Raw genomic sequence first — 26,464 nt, forward strand, 5'->3', positions numbered from 1 at the left:
GTTTTGCTAGTCGTGTTTCTAAACCAGATGGGACTTTAACAGAGTCAGCATGACTTGGTGTGAAGAGTGTTGTACAGGACAAAAAAAAAAAAAAAAAAACTGCCCCAGAGCCCAAAAACCCGTTAACAAGCCAAACAAACTCAGGCTCCGGGGGGAGTTAACAGCATTAATCTCCAGCTGGTGTTTTTATGGTCATCTGATGCAATGCATCGATTAAAGTCTTGCCTACTGCCGCTCAAACCTCTCCGCTTTGTTCTTCCTTTGAACGCTTCATCCGATTATTCCCAGAGGCAATTCCGCAGCACAGTTTAGGTCACAGAGGACCGGCAGCTGCTAACCACGACACCCAGCGCCACAGCCTGCGGTCGCCAGCCTCCTCATCTTATGACCATGTTCTCACCGACTCAGCAGCTGGAAGACAACCAGATAAAACACTGTTAGTGAGGGGGGAGAAAAAAAAAAGGGTACAAAGAGACTCTAAACTGAACAAAGGATTAAAAACTGCAAAAAAAAAAAAATGTATAAAAATACCACACTTTGGCTCTGCTTACATTTCTTGCCAACATGTGCCCTGGGTAATTGGTTCAGCTGATAGTGCCGAGTACGAGTGTTAACATCTGCTGTTACATGTTTCCAAAAGCGACCATAAAATGAAAGTGCTGCGATGTCGCAGAGGTTAACGTCTGTACACTTCTGCAGATTAAAGTTAAAAACTGAAGACTTTCAATCCTCGCAGTTGTCTTTACGGCCCAGCCGTCGGGCCAAAGCCTCAAAAATCTGTGCGGCTCAAACGCCGACATTAACACCAGCAAAACACCCGTGGGTTGTGTGCGCTGCCACATAACGTTAACATACGACCTGCTCGCTCAGACACCGTTTAGTGCTGATTTGCTACATTAAAGCCAGTCAAAAAAGATCCTGTTTTTAGTCTTTGCAGAAGGAAAATTCACTTGTCACAGTGGGGTGGTGCACTAAGTACACAAAATAAGAAAATGCACCTGGTGTGTAATTAAGTGAGCATTTAAATGCCAGAAGGAAATCTGCCCAGCAAGTTAAAGCATGAGTTACTGCCCACAGATAATTATATAAAGCACAGCATATGTGCACCTGGCAAAAAAGAGAGAGAGAGAAAGAAAAAACTATACAGTAATTGGACAGTAATTGCATGTGGTGATTACACAGAAAATTGGATTTATATGACATATTAAAAGCTAAAATAGAGGGTTATTGGATAATAAACAGTAGCTGCAGAAAAAACAGGCAAGAAAAACACGGTGTGTTTACATCAGTGTGTGTTAAAAAAAAAAAAATCTAAGATAGGGGGTTATGCAGATCGAAAGACTGAAAACCATTTGAGTTTTAGGCAGAGACATTAATAAGCAAAATTCCCCCCCATTCAAAATCAAGTCTCAGGTTTTTGAAGCTCAAGTCACGTTACTTCCCATCCACTCATCCAACTTAAGCTTTATTTCTAAAGTCATTGACTAGAAAATCTGAAGTCTTTGATGGGGGAAATCTCAGTAAAGTCTAACTTTTTATTCTTGTTTTTTTTTTTTTCCCCCAAATCCAAGTGAAATTTTAAGTTATTTGCCATAAGACCTGACAGAGTCTCAAGTCTTTGAAGGGAAAGTTCAAGTCAGTTCAAAGCAAGTCTCAAATTATTCGCGTCAAATCCAAGTCTATAAACAAAGGTTTATTTTAATCTCATGTCATTGAAAAATTAGTCAAATAAACATCACGCCTTTCAGTCAGCCAATAGCGCTGCAGTGCTTTAGGTTATTGTTTTTCAAATTCTATATTTGCCTCATTAGAAACAGGAGTTTGCTGCTGTTACAGAGTCTAAGTCAGTCATTGTTTGTGTGACTGAAGTGTGGCTCGAGGCTAAATCTGATAAAAACTCCTGTCCCATATTTGGTCTCAGGACATGCTGGTCTTAAAACATCAGAAAGCAGACGCAGCGGTTTTCCTGTAGATGGGTCACTGTACCTTAGCTACTGCTAAAAGAGCATTGAGCTCCCTTCAATGGGGTCACGCAGAGTTCGGTTACATTCCCAATTTATCGCACCTGCTCCGAGAAAACTAGCGAGTGTGAACTCGCTAAACTGACCGTCACTCTCAGACTTTCTACTTCCCCTACGCAGAACCCAACATGAATCAACACTGTGTCGTAAAGGGCCTATAAAATCGTTCTCTGTGGATAGATGGGACTTTCACCCTTCTTAGTGCATCACATCTGTTGTGACTGATGAAAGCAACTATGTGTGTAAACACAACACTGCGTGTCCATTTGTGTATGAATTGTAATTTGAATTAGGGGATGAAACAGTTAAGGATGTTAAAATGTCTTGCATTTAGTGTTGCTGTTATAAAGTGAAACTATAATTAAAGCTGAACTCGAATGAAAAGATGAAAGCGGAAACGTTGCAGCCACCAAGAACAGAAACTGAACTGATACATCATGAGATGCGACTTCTTCTAAACCTTCACAATAAGAGCGTTAAGCACAAAGACTCTTATTAAACAGTTTGTAAATAAGATGCCTGACAGTGTTTTTATACTTATACAGTAGATATTAGACTTTCAACAATAAAAACTCCTGCTTATTTAAGACTGCAAAAAAAATAGCTTTTGCTATACAGAGCTGTGACAAATTAACTTGAGAGTGTCTTAAAGTAATCTAATCTAAGTCCATCATGAGTTGCACTTGAAGCTTACTCTTAAATAAATGTGGTTTCAAATAAAAGATTCCTTTTAAAAATAAACAACAATTAGGGTCACTTTGTTTTGAACAAGCCCTTCTTAGTCATGATGGGTCCCATCTGTCCAGAGAAAACAGATCAGGCATCGAATAACTTTTAAGACTTTGCCTCGCCACTAGAAGAGAAGAACTGCCTTAAAGTTTTGGCAACACAGCAGACAATAAGACCTCCTCCCTGGAGGAGAGCTTTGTGCATCTGTGGAAAAAAAAAAAAAAAAAAAAAGGCAGACATTTACAGTTAAAGCTTATACCAGGCGATGTTTTGGAAATGTTATGATCCAGCGTGGAGTCAACAAGGGTGAGACATTTGGGCTATAAATAGAAATTGGTTCTGTTTGCGCTTGTTTTGCGATAAATCTTGACGGATCTTATAAATAGTTAACATTTAGGATTATTTGACCAATTATTAACAATCTTAAAATAGATAAGATTTTAGCAATGCAACCTGGGAATGTTCTAGCCCCGGCAATGACTGTCAATAACGTCCCTGGATGTTTTCCGTAAGAAGAGGAGGAAGAGTGTTACATGAGGATACAAATTCACATATTTTGGGCACTAAAGAGTCCCTGTACAAAGATGCTGATTGGCTCTCTAGCTGCCATTTCAGACTGAAATGAAAGCCTTCACATTATACCATGTGCTGCCTTCATTATCAAGACAAAGGCCTCTGCTTGTGGAATAACTGATAGGCTTTCCTGCAGAGGATAAATGTGTTTAGTCGTTTTACGAGCACTGCCGGCAGACGCTTTGCCTGAAAAGCTAGAAACAAGTGCAGAAAGATAAATTACAGTCTTCAATTATTAACCCTGCCTTGCACCTTTCTGTATCCTCTGCGCTGATCGTGGGACAGGCAGAATGATATTCCTGGGCTCAGACATGGTGTTAATTATTCAGCTGAGAGCTGGGGAGATGAATTAGCTTGTTACCCTTTTGGTAAGAAGCGTTTCACAGTGTTTCACTCTTACTTGATCTCGATGTGTAAAATTTTTTTAAATTTATTTTTTTTTATTTTATTCTACTCCCAGCTTTTGCGTTAACATCAAAGAACAGCAGCTCACTTTTACGTTCGGCAGTTCGTGACATAAATCATCGGCAGATATTGCTGAAAAGGCCCCGAAGTGCAAAATGTTTCAGCTCGCGGCAACAAAAGCGCAATCATTTTCTCCTCAAGAGTAAACAGCGATATGAAGAAAGGAGAAAAAACAGGGACGTCAATTCAATCCACTGACTTTTTTTTTTTTTTTCCCCCTCAGGACAAGTAGGTGTAACAATGATTATTCTACTGAGCAGACAGGACCAGATTAACCAGTCTGACAGATGACTCGGTGCTCTGTCATCCCGGTTTGATGAAGTGGATCTGCATTTAGCCCCCTGACAGCTGCTTTAAACACTCCACAGTTCATTTATTAGAAAGGAAGCCAACAAGATGCCTTAAAAGCTTGTGACTGATTAAATGTAGCACCCAACAGAGACAGTGATCCACATTTGTTTTGCTTTACTTCATTTATTTTTTTCCCCATGCATTTCCTTCCTTGTTGGAGTATTTATTTATTATTATTATTATGAAAAGAGAAACGTTTAAAAGCCTTCACCTTTTCACTTCACACTTCATAAAAACATCGTTGCCAACACATTTAACCTAAAGGCCTTCTTGGCTAAGAGTTTTAATAGTTTAGCAGTGAGTGGACAGGGAGAGCACGGCTGTTCTCAGCTTAAACTCTGGTTGAGTCATTAAATATGTTTTTTTTTCTTTTTTTTTTTTTTTTCTTCCCCACATGTGTTTCCTTAAGGTTGGGTTAGAAAACATTTAGAAAAGAAAGCATTCGCAACTGTCTGAATCCCTGGACACGATTCAAAAGTGTTTCATTCAGGAGTACTCAAGTTTTGTTATGTGCAAAATATTCCATATTATGAGTGATTTTACCTGCACAAAAACTATTATATTGGGACTATGTTGCCGTCAAAGCTACTAGATGCTACCCTATACTGTCTGAAAGTCTAGTTAGAAAGTTTTTCTTTCGTGGTCACTGGTCAGGAAATCCAGCTGAGTAATTATCTGGTTAGAGGGAACTGGCTTTCGTTGGGCCCCAGAAAGGCTGAAATGGACTCTCACTTCATAGGCGGGGTTGAACCCAAACACTTGATGCAGCGACATACTGCAGCAACTAGTTTCTGCTTTTACAAGAGAAACAGACAAAATAGCGTACCGAAATATAACCCACGCCGTACCGCTCAGTTGAATCGAGGCATTATAGCGCCATCATGCTATTTTTTAAATATCCTTGTAACTGTCCTTGTACTTCAGCTGAACATATAAGATACTGTGCTTCAATCAAATAATGCTCCAAAATTAGCTTTCAACGCACAATTTGTTCCAACCAAGTTCCCAAATTGTTTGTAGATGTGAAAATCAATGCTGTTGTAACTTAAAGATATAGAGTATACTCCACATACACACCAATGTTACAGAAAATACGCAAGCATTAATTAGATTTAACTAAAATGGTGTGAAAATAACATTAAATAATCTCATTTTGTGCTATGGAGACGCTCTGTCTACGCCGATGAAGATTCACCCACAGCAAATAGCTGCAGTGTCGATACGGAGAGGGATTTCTAGTTTTCCCATCTGAACATGGTTTCTTCCAAAATCAGATAAGCAGAAGACTATTTACTTCTGCTTATCTGAAGCACATAATCTTCAGATAGAAAACTATCTGAAGATTATCTGAAGACTAAAGTCTTGTTTTTTGTTTCTTTTTTTGAAAGAAACAAAAAACAGGACAAAGGTCTTGCTTTACAACTAAACTTCCCCAAAAACAACAAACTTAATTTTAAGAAGTCAGTCAGGCTAGAAAAAGCAAAACTCTTACGTATACCTTATAGAAACACATGCCAAAAGAGAAATGCTGGTTGGAGTGATTTCAGTTGGTGGTGGAAATGAGATAATGAGATAAATTTTGATAGCCACTGCAGACTAGCATAAAGCAATGTATGATGCCCTGATATTGAGAGCTTTAATTCAAATAATAAGACAGACAAAACACTTCATATCTCTTGGAACATAAAAGTATTTTTCAAAATGGACGACCACAGCTCTAAAACAAAATTAGACAGAAGCTCTCCAATTATCTGCACCATGTGTATAAGAACTTCATGCATTTGTGTGAAACAGCCTTCATGATGAACCTTTACAGGCTTTGCTACTTTAACAATTGACAAAAGTCAAGTGTGTGCATACAGATTACATGCTGGTCAAAGATCAGAGGCTGTGAATGAAATCTGATTGATGGATAAGTAGATACTTCATCTTGTTGTCACTTTGGATAAGGAAAAAAAAAAAACAAAAAAAAAAACATCAGCATTAAGTAGGTTTCGGTGTACTTAGCACAACTTGTACAAATTGAGTGAGGATCAAAGGTGATGATAAAGAAAAAGTGCAGCAGATAAATCACCATCCCGACAAGCCATTTTCCACACTACGACATTTTTCTACGTATGTTTTCAAAAATCTTACTTGTGTTTTGAAGCTTTGAGTTATTTGGCCAAATTTGTAAATGAGTGCTTTCATTAATCATTTTAATCAACGCTTTATTTACAGGATGTAAAGTTATGCTGGATTAGAAACCAGTATGATTTGAATTTGTTTCAAAAGGCAGCTTGCAAAAGTGTGCTATTAGGCTACTTGAGATTTGTATTAAAGCGCAGATGTTCTCTGGAAGGGAGCAGAAATCACAAATCACTTCAAACCGACTTACTGATCTTCTGCGATCAAATAAAGAAAAATAATCAATACCAGCCATCCCTCATGTTTTATATTTCGCTTGATAGGAACCAGATTGTCAGAGCTTTTATTTTTATTTTCTTACAATTCTACTGAAAAGCTGTGAAAATGTTACATAGACCTATTTTACATGTAGGTTTTTAGCTCGGCCCAGTTGTTGCCGCTTCAAGAGACGCGAGAGGATTTAAAGGGATGGATATGTTCATTAGTGTTACACTGATGAACTGTGCTTCAAAGATACAGAGTTTTCAAATATACGCACGGCATTGACTTTTATTAAACTGGCTGGAATATGAGATTATTACTCTGCATCAGCAAGTTTAAATGACCCAAACCAGTTGAATCATTATTAGCGCCAAAAAAAAAAGAAAAAAAAATCCCGACTGATATGTTCGAACCCCACTTCCAATGTAGGAAATCCTTGTTTCAAGATATAAGTCGTCTCTGCATCTGGCAAGTATGAGGCGGTTTCTTAAATTTACCTTAAAAGCATCAGAGCCATACTTTTTTTTTAATCATTTATGTAGAACCAAGCAATGGTGCAAGGTAATTTCTCTCTGCCTGGTTGACCGCTGATGACCATTTGTCAGATTGAGATGATTTATTTTCCACTTGATGGAAACATTTGATCAGATCTATCTTATTTGACAAAGAAAGAAATAGAGGTGGAGATAGCATCGCAGAGCCAAGGACCCGAGCCAGGGAGCTGGGACATTTAACACTAATTGGGATCTTTTCCTGCAAATATATACACACACACACACAGCTGTCAAAACAAGGGAAAGAACAGAGGTACTCCTGCACACAACATTTTAGAGGGGAAAATTAACATCTGTGGCCTTTGTGCCTGGTTTGTGTGTAACTTTTTATTGCTCATCTTGTGGGGATATGAGTATGTTTACAAAGTTAAATTGTCAGGAAACCAGCCTCCTTTGGGGACAAACTGCAAGAACCAAAAACCCCGAGTCATTTAAATTTGAGGGTTAAAAGTTGACGTGGAGAAAGTGTTCGGTTATGCTTCCAAACGTCTTCTGAGGAGCAAATGTGAATTATTTTTAAAGTTTTCGGGGAGGACGGAAACTAACGCGTGCGTTCGTATAAGGTTACCCAGAGCCGTCGAGCTACACATCCTCTCACGCACAGACGCAGAAGGGAACATAATTGAGTTGCATCCTGCGGGTCTGCGTTTAATTTCGTCTAAAATACTTTGGTCTGAAATGGCAGGTCGAGCCACCAGGACTCGTGTCTGCAGTCTGTATTATTTTGGTGAAAAGGACCATCTTGAATATTCCTCCCAGGCCAGAACAGACACGTGTCTCAACAGCTGCCTCTACTTTCTGTAATAACCCAGCAGTCCAACAGCAGTAACAGCTGGACACAGATTGACACTATGCAGTGCAAAGCCCAGCAATCCCCATTTTTAGAAAAAAAAAAAAAAAACGTTCCATTTGACTCCTGCTTTAAAATCGAAGTTCCTCTAACAACTTTCCCTCTAATTTGTTTTCAGCATTTCCCTTCCTTTGACCTATTTTGCAGCTCTGTTTTGAATTGAAGGGCTTTTAAAACGGGAGGGGAGAGAGTAACAGCTGAAGCCCAGAGCTAAAAGTCAAGGAAGATGCTGCCTAAAGATGTAATCCTGAGGATTTTGGTAGCTCAGATGAAAACATGGTGCTTTACTAGTGGCATGTAGTCTACAAACAAATACTTTATGAAATACGTCTAGCTTAGTGAGATTGGGAGTGCCTGTGGTCACCAACTTTCAGGTCTTGCAACAGACTGGATTAAAGCCTGGATTAATCACTGGATTAAAGCCTGGACTTTGACTGGGACACATGAATCTTTGATATGAACCACTATGCCGCCGCCACGTTTCACTCCGGGGATTTTCTCCTCAGGGTTAGGTGTCGCGTTATGCCTTTGTTCTCTCCGAGTAAAATTCGAAATTTGTTTAATTTTGGTTTCATCTGACCAGAGCACCAAACACGGCGAAGCAGCATTCGCCTTCTACGAACCACAAATCTGGAACAAAACTTCCGGAAAATTGTAAAAACAGCCGAAACACTGACTTCCTTTGAATCTAGACTACAACCACACCTGGTTAGAGTTGCTTTAGAAACATCATAAATAAAAGCTGACCAACATTTTGATGTGAAATGTCGACACTTTGCAAAATGCCCTGCTTCAGTTGTTGACTGTGTATTCTACGATTTTATATTTTTGTGTTTTGAACTGCCTCGCTGCTTTTTGCACAGATTGATTGATTCCATTCAGGGCGACAGGTTTACATGCACACTGACTGACGAAGGGGCAGAGCTCCAAACACTTTTATCAGAGATGAAAGCTGAAATGTCACGCTGGGAATTAATTTGTTGGTTTCTGTGCAGGCCAGATTTGTAAAGTGCATGACCGATAGTTGTGTAGTCAGCAGATTCTCCGGAGTTACCACGGGCCTCTCGGCTGCCTCTCTGACTAATCCTCCCCTCATATGGCCTGCTTAGGTGACTTTGTCCTGCTTCATCTTGCAGTTGTGCCCTTTTCCTCTTACAGACGATGGATTTAACAAAGCTGTGCGAGACGTTCAGAGCTTGAGATGCATTTTGCAACCTGAATGGTTTTTATTTATCCACAACTTTCTCCCCAACCTGTCTGCCGTGCTCACTTATCGCCGTTTGTTCACCAATGTTGCATTCCTCTGGATTTAAACTGCATAAATTACTTAAGCAAATGTCACAAAGCTGATTTAAATATAAATTTTTACTAAAGCTTAGCAGATATTAGTATCCGTGTGGTCAGGTGTGATGCTGCTGAATGCTCTAAATCAAATATTTACCTTGCTCATAAAACATTCTGAACTACTTGTTCCGTTTTTTTTTTTTCTCGCTGTAATGAGTTTACATTTGACCTTAGGCCCACACACTTCTTAACTTACCAGCTTATATAGGTTAGAGGATAAAATGCGCCATATTTTAAATCCTGTCTGACATTCCTTGAAGCATTAGGAAAAAAACAAGTTGCTCTTATCACAAGTTATCAACTACATAATTGCGGTGAATTGATGTTAATTAAGCCATAAGCCGGTTGTAACTTCTGGGTCGGCTTGCGCGGGTCCAGACAGGTTTATGAGGGTCATGTGAGCTGTAACTCGGACCTTTGCTCCTCTGCGAGAGCGGACTGTACATCTTGTTTTATTAGCAGCCTGTCACTGGGTTTCTTGGTTTTGACTCTGTCGCCACTGTGTGAGGACTTCCTTAAACACCAACACCGAGGCAGTAAAGTAAAAGCTCCAGTGGCAACGCAAGCTGTTTTATTTTCTCTGACGCAATGACATATATTGACATTTTCGACTTTGATGTATGGATGAACTCCACTTCAGCTGATTACCCTCGGTTGCTACGGCACCCATCGCTGCCCGTCAAGGAAACCAGCTGACGTAAACAACAACTACCAGAGGAGAGTGATGGAAGTTTAAAGGTCTGAACGGCTGGAGTTATGGCTTCTTCTAAAGTTTTCAAGGGATTTCGACTTTTAATTAGCTTGATGGCTAAATCAGAAATTGATAATGTGTGATCAATGTGACAGAATAATAACTGGATAGTACTATAAAATTAAGAATAAATTCAATCATATGAATTCAATGTGTTGGAGCAGGGACATATAAACAAGCAGGACATCAGTCTCGGGGAATTGGAGTACGACACAACTGGGATTAAATATCATCAGATCTTTCAAACCAAGATGTTTTACAATTTCTAACGAAATAAGACAAATGTATAACATTTAAAATGTGTTTTTGACTCTAAAAGAGCTTTTAGAGTCAATGTCTAAAACAGAAATGCAGGATCATATATGGATCATGATGTGTTGCCTAAGACTGTCCGATGGCGTAAAAAGAGAAAAAAGTGGATTTTCTGTACAAAAATCCCCCTTCTAATTGTAAAATATTGAATATATGTGTGGCTATTTGTTGGAAACTCAGAAAAAAGGGTGGAGTGTGAACTCTCCTTTCTCAAAGATCTGTCCATGCAGCTGTTTGAGAGGAAAGATTTTTTTGAAACAACAAAAACAGATCTGTGGGAAATTATTACAATTTCTGCATGAGGGCACAAAAACAACTCATGCTCCAGCTATAATAAATATTTTCAACACCCAGACCATTGATGAGACTATTATTATTATTATTATTTTATTGAGCAAAACACTTCTCAGGTTCTAATGGGGATGTAAATCTTTCTCATAATCATTTCGCCCTGGTTCTGGACACTTTTCTACAACAACTTTATTGGTGGCCACTGTGTTATGCACCGCTGGCCAAGTTTAGCATGTTACATGTAAAGCAAACCGTCTCCTGTAACTTTCTAAAGTTTTCTCAGCTGCTGTGGGTTCAGATTTTTCCTCAGCCTTTTACAGAATCAGAAAACTTAATTTATTCCTGGAGGCACCATCGTGTTTACCGATCCAGACATGAAATAAATCCCAATGGCTCAGGAGAGAAATATACAGAATCCCCCACCATCACATACACAGTCTTATCATCAGCAAGATTTGTTGACCCTTAGTGTAAAGGGTCAACAAAGATCATGAGCTATCCTGATGACTGAAGGGATAAAAGTGTTGAAAACTAATTAGTTTGACGTTAGAAGGCATACTGAGAAATTGCTCTTCCAGGTCATGTTTCCATCTACTGGTGACGCCTTTAGCTCTTTGGACTGCATGTCCCTTCCAGAGAAAGGCCAGATCATTCAAATGGACATCTATGATCTTTGAGCAGAATTTTTACAATCCATGAGAAGACAGTTTTCATCTTTAATTGACAGTGAAACTAAAAAAATAAAAGGTAAGACACTCTCAATAAAGGAAAGATTTTAAAAAATACATCAAATATTTATTTTTTAAAAACCTAAAAGGGTTTAGTCTTGACAGCAGGTAAGGTAAGATTATTTTTGTCCACTTTTGTCCACAGAATTACACGGACGTGCAGTGGACAGTAACCAAAGACCGTGTGACCTCTTGACTGAATCATGGTGGGCCACAGCGGCCCACCATGATTATTTACATACAATACACAAAGGCACACGGAATACCCCAGGATATATGTGCATGTGTTGCGTTTCAAAAGTTAAAATAAAATGAAGCACAACAGCAAAGAAGAGAGTAGATACATATTAAAAAGAAAATCTGATACACTCTTTCACTACTCAGAGATTTTCATCTGGTCCCAGACGATAATTATCATCATGAAGTAAAAGTGGATGTCAAAGAAACTCTGCTGCAGACCTCTTTCCGGTGTCTGATGAAATATATTGCACACACAAATAAACAGTGACACCCATAATAAAACCACATAGAATAAGACCATGCAAAATAAACAAAGAGCTCCTGATCAAAGTGGCTCCTAAAAACATAAAAAAACGGAGAGAATTTCACTTGTGTTTTTTTTAATCTGGTTATCTACTAATGACAAATCATCCATTTCAGCAAAGCAGTGATTCTCTAGTATTACATGACAACTGTAAGTGCCGACATCTGCAAACTGGAACTTTGTGGCAAGCTAAAATAACACGACGTTAGGCACCAACCCACTCAGAGCACTATTTGAAAACAAATAATGCCCTCTCACACACACTGACACACAGCTTGTGCACAAAACTACAGATTAATGCACAGCTTTGTGCACTAAACAGCTCTGGAGACTAATATTATTATGCATGTTTTAAGTGTCTCTATAAACTTTTTATCGCTTTTAAGTTGTATTAATGCTAATATGTAATGAGCCAACTGAAATGTGAAGGAAGCTACACTATAAAGCGTACTGGAAACTGAGTGTGCTGCATGTGGAGAGTAAGGCTCCGTCATTTTTCATATTCGTCTTGCTCCAACTTTTAATTGCACATTATTTGGAAACGTGGCCAACATGAACTGAAGGGCTTTGTTCACTTTCCTCCGCCACTAAACTACAACCATGGCAGTCTACAATACTGAAACAGTGCAAAAACAAAAAATCAGCATCATCCTTCACAACTGCTGTTTCTGTTGGGCCTGGATGAAATGCATCCTGGGAAACTGAGCTGAAGGGAGACGAGAATCCAGCAGAAACGCACAGGAAGGCAACCACCAGGCTAGTACGATTTATTACTGTCTAAAAAGTGAACCAGAATGAAATAGCATCAAGAGTATCATGTCATGAAATTTGTTTGAAAAAAAAAAAAAATGAAAAAAAGCACACAGGTCAACAAACTCAAAAACAATTTGTTTTGGAAATATGCCAAGCTTATCACCAAACAAACCCGTCTGGTATCAAGACACTGACCGGTCTGGTAGTACAGTAATTCAGAGATATAAACTCCTACCAGATAAGTTCAGACGAGGTGGTTTCCCCGGCGCTCGTCATGATGGGCGAAGGCAGTGGAAACATGCCTTTAAGAGCTGCGGTGAAACTGCCTCCTCATCGTGTCTCTGCCCTGCAAAAGAGATGACAAAAGAAAAATCCCCCATTAGACAATAATCTGAACAAAAACGGGAAACCTGGAAACATCCATTGTTCAAGCGAACTTCCTGCTGTAATCTGGAGGCAAATTGATTTTAGAAATAGTAAAAACTACTCTCAGATGAGTGAAATAGTCTGGTTTTAGTTTTGTTAATTGAATCAAAAGCACTTATAAGCAGTGTCATAACATTTATAGTCAGGTGTTCATTTTAGACTTTTATGAAATTAGATGTGCAGTGTTTAACTTTGCTCTGTTTTTGTTTTTCCCCTTTTATAAATACAGTCTAAATATGATTGTTGAAATTGAAAATTTGAGAAATCTCAAGATATTTTTTCCTCAAAGAATTTTTAAAAAAAAAAAAAAAAAAAAAAGATTAAATCTCAGCCAAAACGTTTGTAATCGTTCTGCCATTGATATCACACTCCTTTCAGCTGACTCACGAACATATTAATAGTGCAAAGCGTCTGAGGAAGAATGCACACACAGCGGCTCTTTTGAGAAATCCCCATTTCTATTCAGAATGAACGAGGCTCCTCTCCTTACAATATCGAAGGAATGCCTGAGAACGTTGCTCAGGAGTCACTCGTTAGCGTAAATAACGTAGCATTGGTGCCTCTTTCTTTTTTTTTTTCTCAACAAATACCAACATGCCCTCATCTCAGGGATCTAACATGTCTCACATGTTAACCACCGAAAGACTCTGGATGACTACACTGTGTTTCATAATGCTTGAAAAGTGATTATTCTAAAGGAACAATAACTTATGCAGTATGTGTCGTGTTTGGACGAAAAAGAAAAAAAAAATAGTTTTTTCTGCTCTTCAATAAAAGAGCAGAAAAGAAGACAAGCCTGAAGGTCTGAAGCAAAAAAAAAAAACACATTTAGGATTTACATATCAAATTAATATGAAAATTAGGTTGGAGAAGACACATTAGCAAAAAAGTGAAAGTTTTTTATTAACGATACAACAGAACTTTCACTCACCATTTAGAAAAGCAACCACACACACACACACACACACACACACACACACACACACACACACACACACACGCACTTGTTTTTTTATCTTTACCTAACATTTTCAGGTTCTTTTTTCTATTGTTGTTTGTTTGTTTTCAGGTCTCAGATTATCACTCATAATTTACACGTATCTGAGTTTTGTTTAACAGATAAGTCAGCGCCTGAAAAGTCGACCCACGCACTTAACGGACGGATGCCTTATTTTGTGGGCTGAGCTCTGACTAGAAACGAAGCCCGTTTCTGTGTGACAAAAAAAAAAGAAAAAAGATAGAGGGAAAAAAAAGGCTTGCACTGGGTGTTCAACCTGACTTCAATTCACACATTTTAATCATCACATCCCAGGCTACTTTTAGAGTGGATTTTAAGCCAAGTTGATTTGTCCACCTTTATTTTTTAATCAACATTAATAAGATGATAAATAGATACAATACGTAACATTCTTGTAGATTTCTAAATACTGAAAAATCACAATGAAGTTTATCTGTTGAAGATATCTTTTTTTTTTTTTTCAAAATTAATAACCACGACTCTGTGCATGTTTCTTTTCCCCAAAACAGTTCTCAAAAATATGCAATTGCTCAAAAATATAATTTCTACAACTCTCTTCTGGTTTGTACTTCCTCTCCTCATCTCACATTGACTTGAAAGTCGTCACACATTAGCTTTGTTTTGAGATTTTTACACATCTAAAGGAGCATCTCGCACCTTAACAATCTAGACCATAACAGTACAAAACCCAAAGTGCTTGTACTGTATCTGCACCAGAAACTTTACAACTTAGACAACTTTACTGTGTTCCCTGGCAGTGGGGGGAAACATTCAGTGCTTGTCTCTTTAATCTAAATTGAAGGACTCTAAATGATTGTGAAATGCAAAATAAAAAATGAAACTAATGCTTAGATGACTAATCTGTCAGGAGTTGACACAAACAATGCACCGTAAATTCAAACAGATATTAAATGTGGAGCACATTGCATTTTTCCTACAACCAATATTAAGAAATCACAAGCTTTAATGACAAACTTGTAAACATTTCCTTTACTCCAAATTAAAAATCCAACCCTTTCGATTTCAAATGGACGCTACAAAGTAATGCCGCAGCAGTCCATCACATGTCCAGAGTAATAAAACAATATGGTTGTATTTACTTTTATTGGGAACCTGTTCTCATTAACAGGTGTGAATTAAGTGTTAATACTGAACATTTTCTGTCCACCTTGGACCGTCTGTCTTATAGGATTCCTAATAACTCATTAAATTGTCTTGAAAATGTCACGGCTTGGAAAGCACAACATTTTTTTTAAGCTTCAACGAATGCAAAACAAGAGATTATTATATTCTGACCTAAAAGTACGTGAAGTAACTTGCTTATTAATTTAGCTTTATTTTCCTCGGGTCATTCATCAAACATCACGTATCAAATTTGGGTGGTAATGATTGACATGGGTTAAAAGTTTTTGTCAAACAGATCAGATCTGTTTAGCAAAAAAAAAAAAAAGATTTCTTCCACTTACAGCAAATAGAAAAACTTCAGTCAGTTTTGTTGAGGCATGACTTGGAGAGAACAATACACGCCTTCATCTCAGCCCGTCTCGACTATTGCTGTGAACTTCAGCCGGTGTCAGTCATGCATCCCTTTCCCGTCGTCAGCTGGATCAAATCGCTGCTGTCGTCTCTTAACTGATGCACACAGATGCTTGTAGCCGTCGCAAAAACCCAGGCGGAAACATTTCCTACTGTGGCTCACGAGGATTTGAATACCGTTTCTAAGTTTCTCTTTAAAAAAAAAAAAAAAAAAAAAGCATATTTTTTCAATAATATTTGACTTGTGTAAGTTGACATGAGTCTCCGTTCTACTGCATGAGTGTTTTGATGTCTGTTTTATTTCTTGCTTTTATCTCTTATTCATCCTATTTTTGTATGATGCTTTGGGAAAACTTGCTGGTTTTTAATTTTGCTTTTCATGTATATCGAATGCCGACCTGTCAGAACTGTTCAGTCGACTCCTCACATCCATGATTCATGGATTTGAACATTTTTTTTATCATTAGCCAGGAGTAAACAAAAGCAGAGACCCTGCAGAGAAAAAAGAAAAACTAAAAAAGATGCAACATCTTTGTTTTAAGGATTAGATATTGTCTATCAATATGTTTGTACATTAAAATGTATTGTTTTGCATTGTTATTCCTCTTATAATAACCAATTATGATCTAAAAAAAGCATAATGTAAGATTACTATAGTAAAAAAAACAAGCCTTAAGCTAAGATATCATTTCTTACAACCATAGAGACAAGAAGAGACAAATTTACACCGTCTGAATTACTAAATTGTGTAGATTTGTGTGTTTTAACCTGAAAGTCCATAAAACATACAACATTTAACCTGACAAAAGTTGCATCTGATCACCAGACCTCAATGTTATTTTTACATAGTGTGTGATGCATCAGACTGATGGTAATCTGCTGATCTTCAGGTTTGATCACTGACCTTTCAACAAGCAAATTATTGGAAGTATGACAAAAGAGCTTCTGCCTCGCAAGACCTGTTTTTGTACATAATTCTCAGGTGATTCAGTAAAATCTTTCTTAAAGTCAGAGCTGTTCCTAAAGCACAGAACAGCTCGCAGTCTCGTGAGGAAGCTTCTGTTTGGTCGATTAGTTTAGTTATTTCTTCTTTTCATTCCACTAAGATAAACAGAAAAACAGCTTAAATAGCCAAAGCAAACAAAAGGCCCAGGATAAAACCTTCATTGATTTACCATAAAGACGAGGTGTAGAGAAAAACATCCCCCCTACTTGTGGTGCATGATGCAAATTAGGCCTACGCACAAATTTTCATCAGATGAAAACGTCACGTCCTCATACTTTTTGTTTATGTAACAAAATGTATTATACCACCGTAAAACTGTGACTTAATTTGTTCTAACCTACAACATGGTAAGATGACTGCAGATGGATTTACAGTCTGCCCTGGTGAAACATCTGCTTTAAACGTGGTTCATCAGTCAGGCCATGAGTGCTGTGGTCTTCAGCAAAGGAAATGGGTAGTGGATCTTAAGAAGCAATCATACAAATATCGTTAAACGTATTTTCCTGCAGCGATGCAAATATCGCTGCATCCCCTGTTTTACTTCAGATGAAGCCACAACTCAAATGAATTTCTTACAATTTATATCCAATATGTTGCACATTTCTTTTAAACAGAGCATTTAATAATGGTATGGTGTTATTTTTCTTATGTTGTAAATTTGCCCTTAGTGTAAAGCCTCGTTTCTATTGTTCTGTTTTTTTTTTGTTAGTTTCAACCTGCATGCTTCTAGTTTTCTGCTGCTACCTCTGAATTTCCCCACTGTGGGTCAATAAATTTCTATTCTATTCTATTCTGCGCTTCTTCTATCTGTGTTTATATGATTCAGAAATAAAAAGGGGGAAAAGCTTAAATTTTCCAGCTCTAGCTTCAGCAAAAGACCAATTTATATAACCAGGGATGACGCCCCCTGTTGGTGACTGAGCAGAATGTAATAATGTGGAGCTAACAGCTCAGAAATAAAGGAGACTGGGGAACATAAGTATGCAACACTTCCTTAAATGAAGTCCAGTCAGGTGTTTTACGTTGTAGGGAAAAGCAAATTAAAATATGACTCAAACTATTTTACTTAAGAACGGAGCATTCTGGTTTTGTTAAACACACAAGATTACCTTTTTGAAGTTAATAGCATGTCTATTTTTCCACTGAAGTAGAGGAAAAAAGCATATAGTACTTCTTTCCACCTCCTCTGACTTTTAAAACTGCTTAAATTATTTGACTCCACAGTTTGTGATTTGCTTCCAAATGCTAAATTTCTATTGATAGTAAATCTCCTCCGGTCCTCTCTCCGAGCTGAAGTCAGGGAAAAGGTTGTGACTTTGTGAACGTCGCTCTGGGCTACTACGCCGTGTCCTTCATCCAACATTTATCTATGTAGCGCAAGTGATATCATCTGTTTCTACTTTAACAGCACATCACTGCAAAAAGCTTGCAATATTTAATGTACATGGGAAGGAAAACTCTGAGATTCGGTGATCTGGTACCTAAATCCAAGTTTAACAGCAAACGAACCCTGATTATGTGGTCCAGACTGAACTCAAATTTTACATTTTAAAGTTAATCCCTGCTGTGTAGAACTGGACTAAAATATCAACCGTGCTAAAAAATAAATAAATTAATAAACACCCACCGTTCTGTAACGCAAGGGTCTTTAGGAATCAAGGTTAAAACAAATAGTGAGTTAAACATTAAGTTAAAACTAGCAAAGTTGCAGCAGATCCCGTATGAAACAGAGTCTGTTGGCCAAATGAAGCCGAGTTGGGGGTGTTGAGTCATTATGAATCCCATCACTTCTTACAAAAAACATATCTAACATATTATGATGAACACCTCACATCACCTGATAAGAACAGGGGTGGAGGTTCAACTCAACCTTGGTGTGTTGAGTTTCCATCTGTGTGATCTAGACAGATGGAAAAAAATAATAATAATCTGTTTAAAAATACGCCAAAATCACTAAACAATGATGTAGGAGGTCAGAAAGATGATTACGTCAATGTATTTCTACCAGAGTTGGTTATACAAACTGCAGGATCCTGTAGTGTTCTTGGTTGTTTGAACAATGCTTCCCAAGTCTTACGGAGTCTTTTTGACAAAAATAAAAAAGAAAAGAAACACAGGAAAACGCATGAGCCACAGAGCTGGACAGAGACATCTGGAAACGTCATTTAAGTTTGAAGGTAATTATGATGCTGCTGGTCTCCTAGTAACCATCATTTTCCCAGATATTTTGCTCTTTCCCAGAACATGCATGTCTGCTCCCTCACCTTGTCACCTATGTCAGCAGGGCTCTGGCCTTGTATGATTCTCTTGGACCACCATCAGGATGAAGCTACAGCACTAGAGGATCTCAACGCTGTTCCCTTGGTAACATGCCTGTGCTGCGTTGTTTTCATGACCTTCATACGAAGAGTTTTCTTCCTAAATAGTCTGAAAGGGTGCCGTTAAAGGGGTTTTCCACATCCTGGTGAACCTTTTTTTTTCTCCTTTTTTTATGCGCGACATTCTACTCAATCAAAAGTAAACATCAAAGCGCGGGTTATTTGGGGATATCAACTGAAACTGCAACGCTATAAAATCTGTGTGAGTCACTAAGTCTGCTAGCACATCCTCCTCCTAAGTCAACATGATCCCGGCGCTTTTGAGCAGCGGCCTGATATGTGCACAGCACAGTCAAACTGGAGCTTAAAAAAGTATTTCCTTCAGCCTGCAATCAATCACCACATTCAAGGTGCAATTTAGAGGTGTGCGCCCTTTTTCTCCATCTGAGAGCTACGGCCACCCAGAATCACAGATTCTTATCTGGAAATAGCCTCTTGGACTGTAGATAAGTTGTTACTGGCATGTGGATTGGTCATCAGCAGCTGCTGACAAAAACAAAGTAAGAAAATGATGTAATGCCTTAGGCTGAAACCATGGCAATGACCTAACTAAAGCATTGCCAAGACAATAAAGGCATGATGAAGTCGTACTGTGTAACCAGATGAGGAGACTGAATGATCCTACATCAAATTTTCAAGCATGCCAAGGCGGTGGCCACATCAGCTACTTAATGGAGACGCTGGCTCAGGCGCAGGAGTTCTTGGTGTAATCCGCAGTTTGCTGAACCGAGCCCCCGCCCCATCTGTGTCCATCGTTGTATCTTTGGGAAAGACATCTGGTGGTCAGACTCCACCCAAGACAGCTGTGGCTACAGTGTAGCTCACCACCATGTGAGTGTGCGCGAATGGTTGCTTTGGGATGCCGTTATCACATATACATCACCACCGCCTCCGCAGTGCAACCCCATTGTCTCGCCATTGACCCCCAACATGCTGCCATTATGACAACAAACAGTGTCACTGTGGACACTTTTGCCTAAACTCAAATCAGTCAGGGTGCTATTGTTATCACTCCATATTGTGCATACCTACTCTGTCCTTCAGAGAGTCAGGATTATGGCTGGTTTGCCAACGCTGTGGAAAAGGCCTCAAAATCACAAGATTGTTTCGTAACGTCCTGATTTGCGGGACCTTCACGCTTTATTTCTAGCACGGCTGTTCAAACTGCACGTTTTCCCGTCAGGTCACGTTGAAGCTACTCTCGTGATCATCTCTGCCTGAAAATGTCACCCTGCAAAGTCATAAGATTACTATGATACACCTGTATGTGAGATGCACAGCAACAGCAGCAAAGGGTGGAGAGGACACATCCTTTTCGACGGTAAACGAACTCTTGCTGGTGAGAAGAAGCCTCCTGTAAAAATAGCTGGTTAGCTGGTAAACAAACCGGCCTCAAAAAGGAAGTGAGAGGTTTAATATCAGTGAGAGGCTGAGGCAGCAGAGCACAGGGAAAATCCAGAATCGATATGTTTCAGTTCTCAGGGTGGCCGACTGCAGCATATTTACATTTCACTGAGGTTTGTATACAGTTCACCACATATGTCTGCAACAGCAGACAATATAAGCCTTACAATAACAATGAGTGAAGCTGAAAGTATGGCCAATATTCACTGCACATAAAGCAATGAATCCAGTCAGTGCAAACAGCTTTGATATGAAGGTGATATTGTTGACATAGCCTGATTCATTTTTTTGTTTGTTTTTATTTTGTTTGTTTTCTTTTTTGGTTGACTGACTTGAAGTCCACCTTTACCAGAGTTGGTCAAATATTTTAAAGGTTCGAAAGGAATCGAGTCAGAAGCAGAAAACATTTCTCTTACAAGAGTTCTGCTGATTCAACCCCCTTCCATCTCTGTGTGTGTGTGTGTGTGTGTGTGTGTGTGTTTTACAACATCATCCAACTTCTCCTTTTTTTTTTTCTTTTTCCCCATCATATTGGCATCTGTGCTTTCGCAAGTGAAGGTAAAAACACGCAGCTCGGAGGCAGAACGGATGTTCTTCTTGGAGTGACTGTTTCGACAGCCCACTCATGTTGCTCGTGCAAAAATTGGATTCTGCCCTGAGTGACTGTGAGAGTTGCAGAATGTTTCGTGTGCACCCTCCGGTTCTCGTGACCCGTTTCAGGGTGCCTGCGATTCCAGCAAAGTCGCTGTCGACACCTGGAACAAGTGCAACGATGTCACTGCGTGTGGCAGCTCAGTGTGAGCCGGTGCGAGTTTTCCATTGCATAATAATCTACAGTAAAATACTGCAGATTTGCAAAATCATCGCATTTAAAGAAAAAACATATTTAGAAACAAACATTTATTTTACAAAAACAAGCTCGACGGTTGTTACTGCAGCTTGAATAACCAAATATTATATTAGCTGCAATATTTAACAGTTGTGTCAACTATTATTCAAAGTTAAGCAAAAATGTCTCCTTTTTACCAGTTTTGCTAAATTGAAGGCGGTTTTCAGTTTCCAAGTCATGATTGTGTCTTTCATAATTGCAGATTTCTCCAGTTACATCTTTTATAAGAACATGCAACATCATTATTTCACAATAATGTTTATGCCGCTTCAGTGTGACATGAGAAAAAGTAATAAATGTAGGAATCAGAGCTTGTTGGCGTATGTGGTTTGGAAGGTACTTCATGTCAGGCAGGATATGGTAAGGCTTTAAGATGTCTTACTTAAACACCTTCACACCCACTATAAAGGAGGAAAAAAAACAACAACCTCAGAACGATCCGTGGCTTATTTTCTGATACACAGACTCTTGTGCTGCTGCAACAGACTTAACCGAACCCAAACAAAGTCATGAAGTGATGGTGGTGCCGTGGAGACACGACAAAAAAAAAAAAAAAAAAAAAAAACAATTCCTCCACACAGGAGAGGAGCCCAGCAAGAGCAACGTCAATATCGCAGCGAACGCAAACCCTAAAATGCATCACATGAAACTACACAACTGAGAATGTCAAAATTACAGGGAGGAGGTGAAATCTAGAGATGAAAACATGACTGGTATCTGCATGCGTGAGTGTCATTTGAATTTTGGTTTCAGGAGGTTGAGCCCATCAAAAAAACGGACCAAAAATGGTGCAGGAAGGGATTATTCACGCTGATGACAGATACAGTAATAGTAATGAGATCATCTAAATAATTTCCACTGATAAGTTTCAAATCCAATGTGTGTCACACAGATGATGGTGTAATTAAAAACTGTGAGGGAGGAGAAAAAAAATGAAATAGAAAATAGTCATCAGAAAGTGTTTGATGTATCAACACAGATATGAGTGGTTGTGTTTCCTGTCAGAAATGAAGTTGTCAGGAACATGAAAAAAATGAGATTTTTTTTTTTTTTTTTTTTTTTTACAAATAAAAATTAGGTGCACTAAGAAAATCTTCTGGGAAACTAAAAAGGTGACATTTTCTCCCGTCGGTGAAAGTCAAAATCAAAACGCTGTTTTTGTCGCCAAATGGTGTGGAAGCAGTTTCTGAAGAGAGAAGATTGAAGTTCAGCCTGGCTAGATTCAGTATCAGCAAGTTGTTTAAGGTGAAGCCAGTGGAAGCACAGAGAAGTAGGAAGCTGTTTTAAAGGAAATTATATTTTCTGTGACACCTCAGACCATGTCCGTGGCTCATTCGGGCTGAAAGAGAAAACCAGATTTTGAGCAGATAACGGGAAGGCTGAAGAGCATATGACAAACTTGCATTGTTTCGTCCTTTTGAGCTTTCCGTCTCTTTCGGCTATGGAATATGTCAAATCTAGAAACGTTTGCAGCCTTTCGGAAATGTCAGAGCTAAGATAAAGAAGACACTTCTCTGGAGAATACACAGAGTGTCATTTATAAGAATTAGCCATGCTAACTGCTAACAAACGATGCTGCAGGCAGTTTGAAATGTTAACTCCATACTCACCTTGCGATTTGTGAAATATTAAGGCATAGACATGTAATTTCACAAATGTAATAAATGGAGACCTTGTGTCTAATTTTGTCACAATTGGTGAAGAAATAAGAACATTTTCGGGAGACAGTCGTACAAAAACAGAAAATGTCAAATAAGACACAAACGTCTGACTGGTGCATCTCTATGATGACAAAAGTAAATAAATTAAATTAGTACTTCTGCAACTCATTTATATTATTTTTACCAATCCAAAATAAGTAGGACGCTACAACTGAGGAAGTAACAATGTTTTTAAAAAGAACCGAATATCTTCAAATGCTTTCTTAGGACACTAATCTTTTTCTCCAGTTATTGGCCTTCAGCTGCTGCCTTCATCAGTCAGTAAAGGGAAATGCTATTGTTCCAGCTGAGATTATTAAGTAAGTCAAAGTCAATATGCCCTATGAATCATATGTTCATTTAAAACATAAAAAGGTATAAAGAAAGACAAAAAGGTTTGGGGAGAAAAAGATAATAGCATCAACGCATAATAAAGCTGAGAGGTAATTATTAGTTTTATGAGTGATATGACTGAATATGAAACGTATTTTTCTTTTTGTATATTTTTTTAAATCTAAACAGTTGTGTAACTCTCTTTGTTTGGGGTCCCGCAGATCTTGCTCTTGTTTACATGCAAGTCTGACCTTATCAAAACCCAATTTGTGCTGAGTTGTTAACTCCTCCCTTTGCCACAAACTGCACATTGTACAAAGGTGATAATATGGAAATAAAGAGCAGACTTCTAAAAAAAAAAAAAAAAAAAAAAAACACTGACATTTGATAACGTGTCAAGCATCACAGAATCAAAACAGATGTAGAAGCAGAAGAAGAACTAAGAGCAAGAACAACTAAAGTCAATTGCAAAAAAAAATCAAGAGGAGAAAAATTTATGAGAAAAAGAAAGGGAGAGAGAGTAAAAAAAAAACATGAACGGCACAGTGATGAGGCTAAAACAGGGCCCTTGTTATGGTTCCTGAAAAGTTGACGTCTTACAGATGCGAGGTTTCAGCTCGATTTCAAAACATCTGTGTTGAGTGAGCCTTTGCATGCATGTCTTCGCATGCAGTGACGCCGGTGATTAGCTTAAACAAAGCAAGAAATCTTGTCATGTGTCTCAAAACAGCGGATAAACAGTCTCTGATTTGAATGTGTAAATGTCAGGCAGGACAGATGATGAGCGGAGCGGAGAGGGAACAAACTCCTTCACACACCCATGTGCATGCAAATACATACTTACGCTGCTCAGAGCGCGCACACACACACACACACACTTTTTGAAATTTTACTTTAAGTCCACAAACTAACATTAAGACTTCATCTGCTATGATGTTTACACAAAAGGCCATCTGATACATACAAAGAAAACCTCTCTCTGCACACACTGCTCAGAAGAGCTACTCTGAACATAATCCTCAAATGTAAAATATACATTAAAAAAACAGCAAAACCTACCCAAAACTTCAATATTTCAGGTTTGTATTTCTGCAAAGACCAAGTAACAGGTTTGTGAAGGCCCACTTCACACAAAAATTGCATGAACACACTAACAAAAGCACGCATGCACAGTCGTAGACTTCCAATACACCCACACTGCTACAGCTGCGCATGCTATTTGAGCCCTGCAGATAGAAATATAAGATCCCACACGTGAGCAAACATGCATTTTCACAACTCGAATGTGAACAAATTCAGAGCAAAAAGAAACACATGCATAAATACCATGCTACTTTAACGAGTCGCATTGTTCTTGTTATTTTTTTGTAGTCATTCAGTGCACTAAGCATAGGAAACAGCGACTAAACACACCTACTCTACAGAAAATGATTCACTCCTAAATTCATACAAAAAAATCAAGAAAATACTGAAATGATAAAATTAAATATACAAAAACAATAGAACAAAACCGCAAATGATCTTAAAACACAGACAGTAGCCTAGACCACACAGCAATTATTAGCACATAAAAATATATAGAGACATAAATACACATGAAAGACTGTAGACAAGTGAATACTAATATTGAAATACACATATTACACATATTAGTAATTTGATCTCTGCAACACATATGTGAAACACACACCCACTCACAAACACACACACAAAAAAAACACATCCAAAAAGCTGTGCGTACTCAGCAGAGAAAAGTGTAAAAAAAATGCTGTGTGTGCAGGATGGAACACACACACACACACACACACACAAAATGTCACAAATAAAAGCAAATGTTTACTCATCTCAAAAACAAGCCAGCAGTTGCATTATTAATGCAGATATTAATTACATATATGTAGACAGGCGTGTACACACGCAGGCAGAAACACACACAGTTCTGTGGCTGGAATATTGTGAGATGCAAAAGCCACAACAAGCCGAGATGCTCGAGTACAAACAAACAAAAACAAACTAGTTTTCTTTTTTGTTTATGCTCTTGTACATAAATTTTAGAAATTAAAAAAAAAGGGCAGATTCTAGTTACATGTGAAAGCACTGAGCTGTGCAAAGATGCAAGGAGACGGTTTAACAGCCGCCGATAGCAGCAAGCTGATGCCACCCACGGCCCCAACGATGCCTTTCTGAAACTAAGTGAACATGTTTATATTTACTTATTGTCTCATTTTAGGTCAGGGGGACCAAATGAACAGTGCGTGACATTTAATGCCTTTTCAGAAAAACCTTTCTGAGAGCCAAAAAAATAAATAAATAAATAAACACAGCAAGAAATAGGAGAAGGGGCTACAGACAGCAACAGGGAGCAGCAGATGCCTCAAAGGTTTCCAAATGTCACCAAACGTCTTTCAGTTCACCGCAGCTTGAAACTTATTTATCTAGGGATAAAATTTGGATCAATATTAAAGGCAGAATTTGACTCGCAGCAACGAATCAGTCGAAGGTGTGGAGATACAGAAGCAGCAGCCTGTGTTTGACACATAATTACCCAAAGACTTAAACTCCAGATGTGAACTAAATGATCCAGGCAGCAGTGAAGTTGCATTTTATTTTATTCCACACTCTTGCAGAAAGAGCAGGGCGAAAACTATCGAACGTGTTATTTTTGAAACTTTTGGTTTGTCATCAGGCTGAGAGGCATTTTCATTCAGGCATGTAAGGCTGGAGACGAGGTGCTGGAAAAGAAAAGAAAAGAAAAGAGAAGAAAAAAAAGCCTGCATTCAGATAAAACGTCAAAAGAAAAGTAGTGACTCAAACTGTGTATTAGGATGACTGTGATCATTCAAAAATTTAACTCTTTGTAGCCAGCAGCAGGATTTTCAATTTGAACCACTTGAGAAGGTGAAATGCCACGAGAACATGACAATATTCAAGCCACTATCACTTCAGATTTATTTTCTTTTTTACTTTTCCTCTTCTCTGTTTTCTCTCTCTCTCTCTTTGTCTTGTTCTTTTTTTTTTAAAGCCTGCATTTGTTGTTGCTGAAAAGGTTAAACGATTTTTTTTTTTTTTTTTTTTTTTTCCAATCGAAATATGGGGGGTTTTTAGAAAAACAAAAATTTC

The 26,464-nt window shown here is 38.4% G+C and overlaps 1 long non-coding RNA gene across 3 annotated transcripts in view; it reads right to left on the bottom strand.

The window, feature by feature from the left end:
* Positions 1 to 59: 59 nt before the first annotated feature.
* LOC106938494 (uncharacterized) overlaps positions 60 to 26,464 on the bottom strand; it is a 75,022-nt gene continuing 48,617 nt past the window's right edge. For all 3 annotated transcript variants that reach the window (XR_001422635.1, XR_001422634.1, XR_001422636.1), the window contains 2 exons: positions 12,890 to 13,000; positions 60 to 411 (listed from right to left, as the gene is read on the bottom strand). This is a non-coding gene — a long non-coding RNA (uncharacterized LOC106938494). The remainder of the gene's footprint in view (positions 412 to 12,889; positions 13,001 to 26,464) is intronic.

The sequence above is a fragment of the Poecilia latipinna genome, unplaced genomic scaffold (assembly GCF_001443285.1).
Source record: "Poecilia latipinna isolate Pla-1442-1.1 unplaced genomic scaffold, P_latipinna-1.0 Scaffold2606, whole genome shotgun sequence".
Lineage (NCBI taxonomy): Eukaryota > Metazoa > Chordata > Actinopteri > Cyprinodontiformes > Poeciliidae > Poecilia > Poecilia latipinna.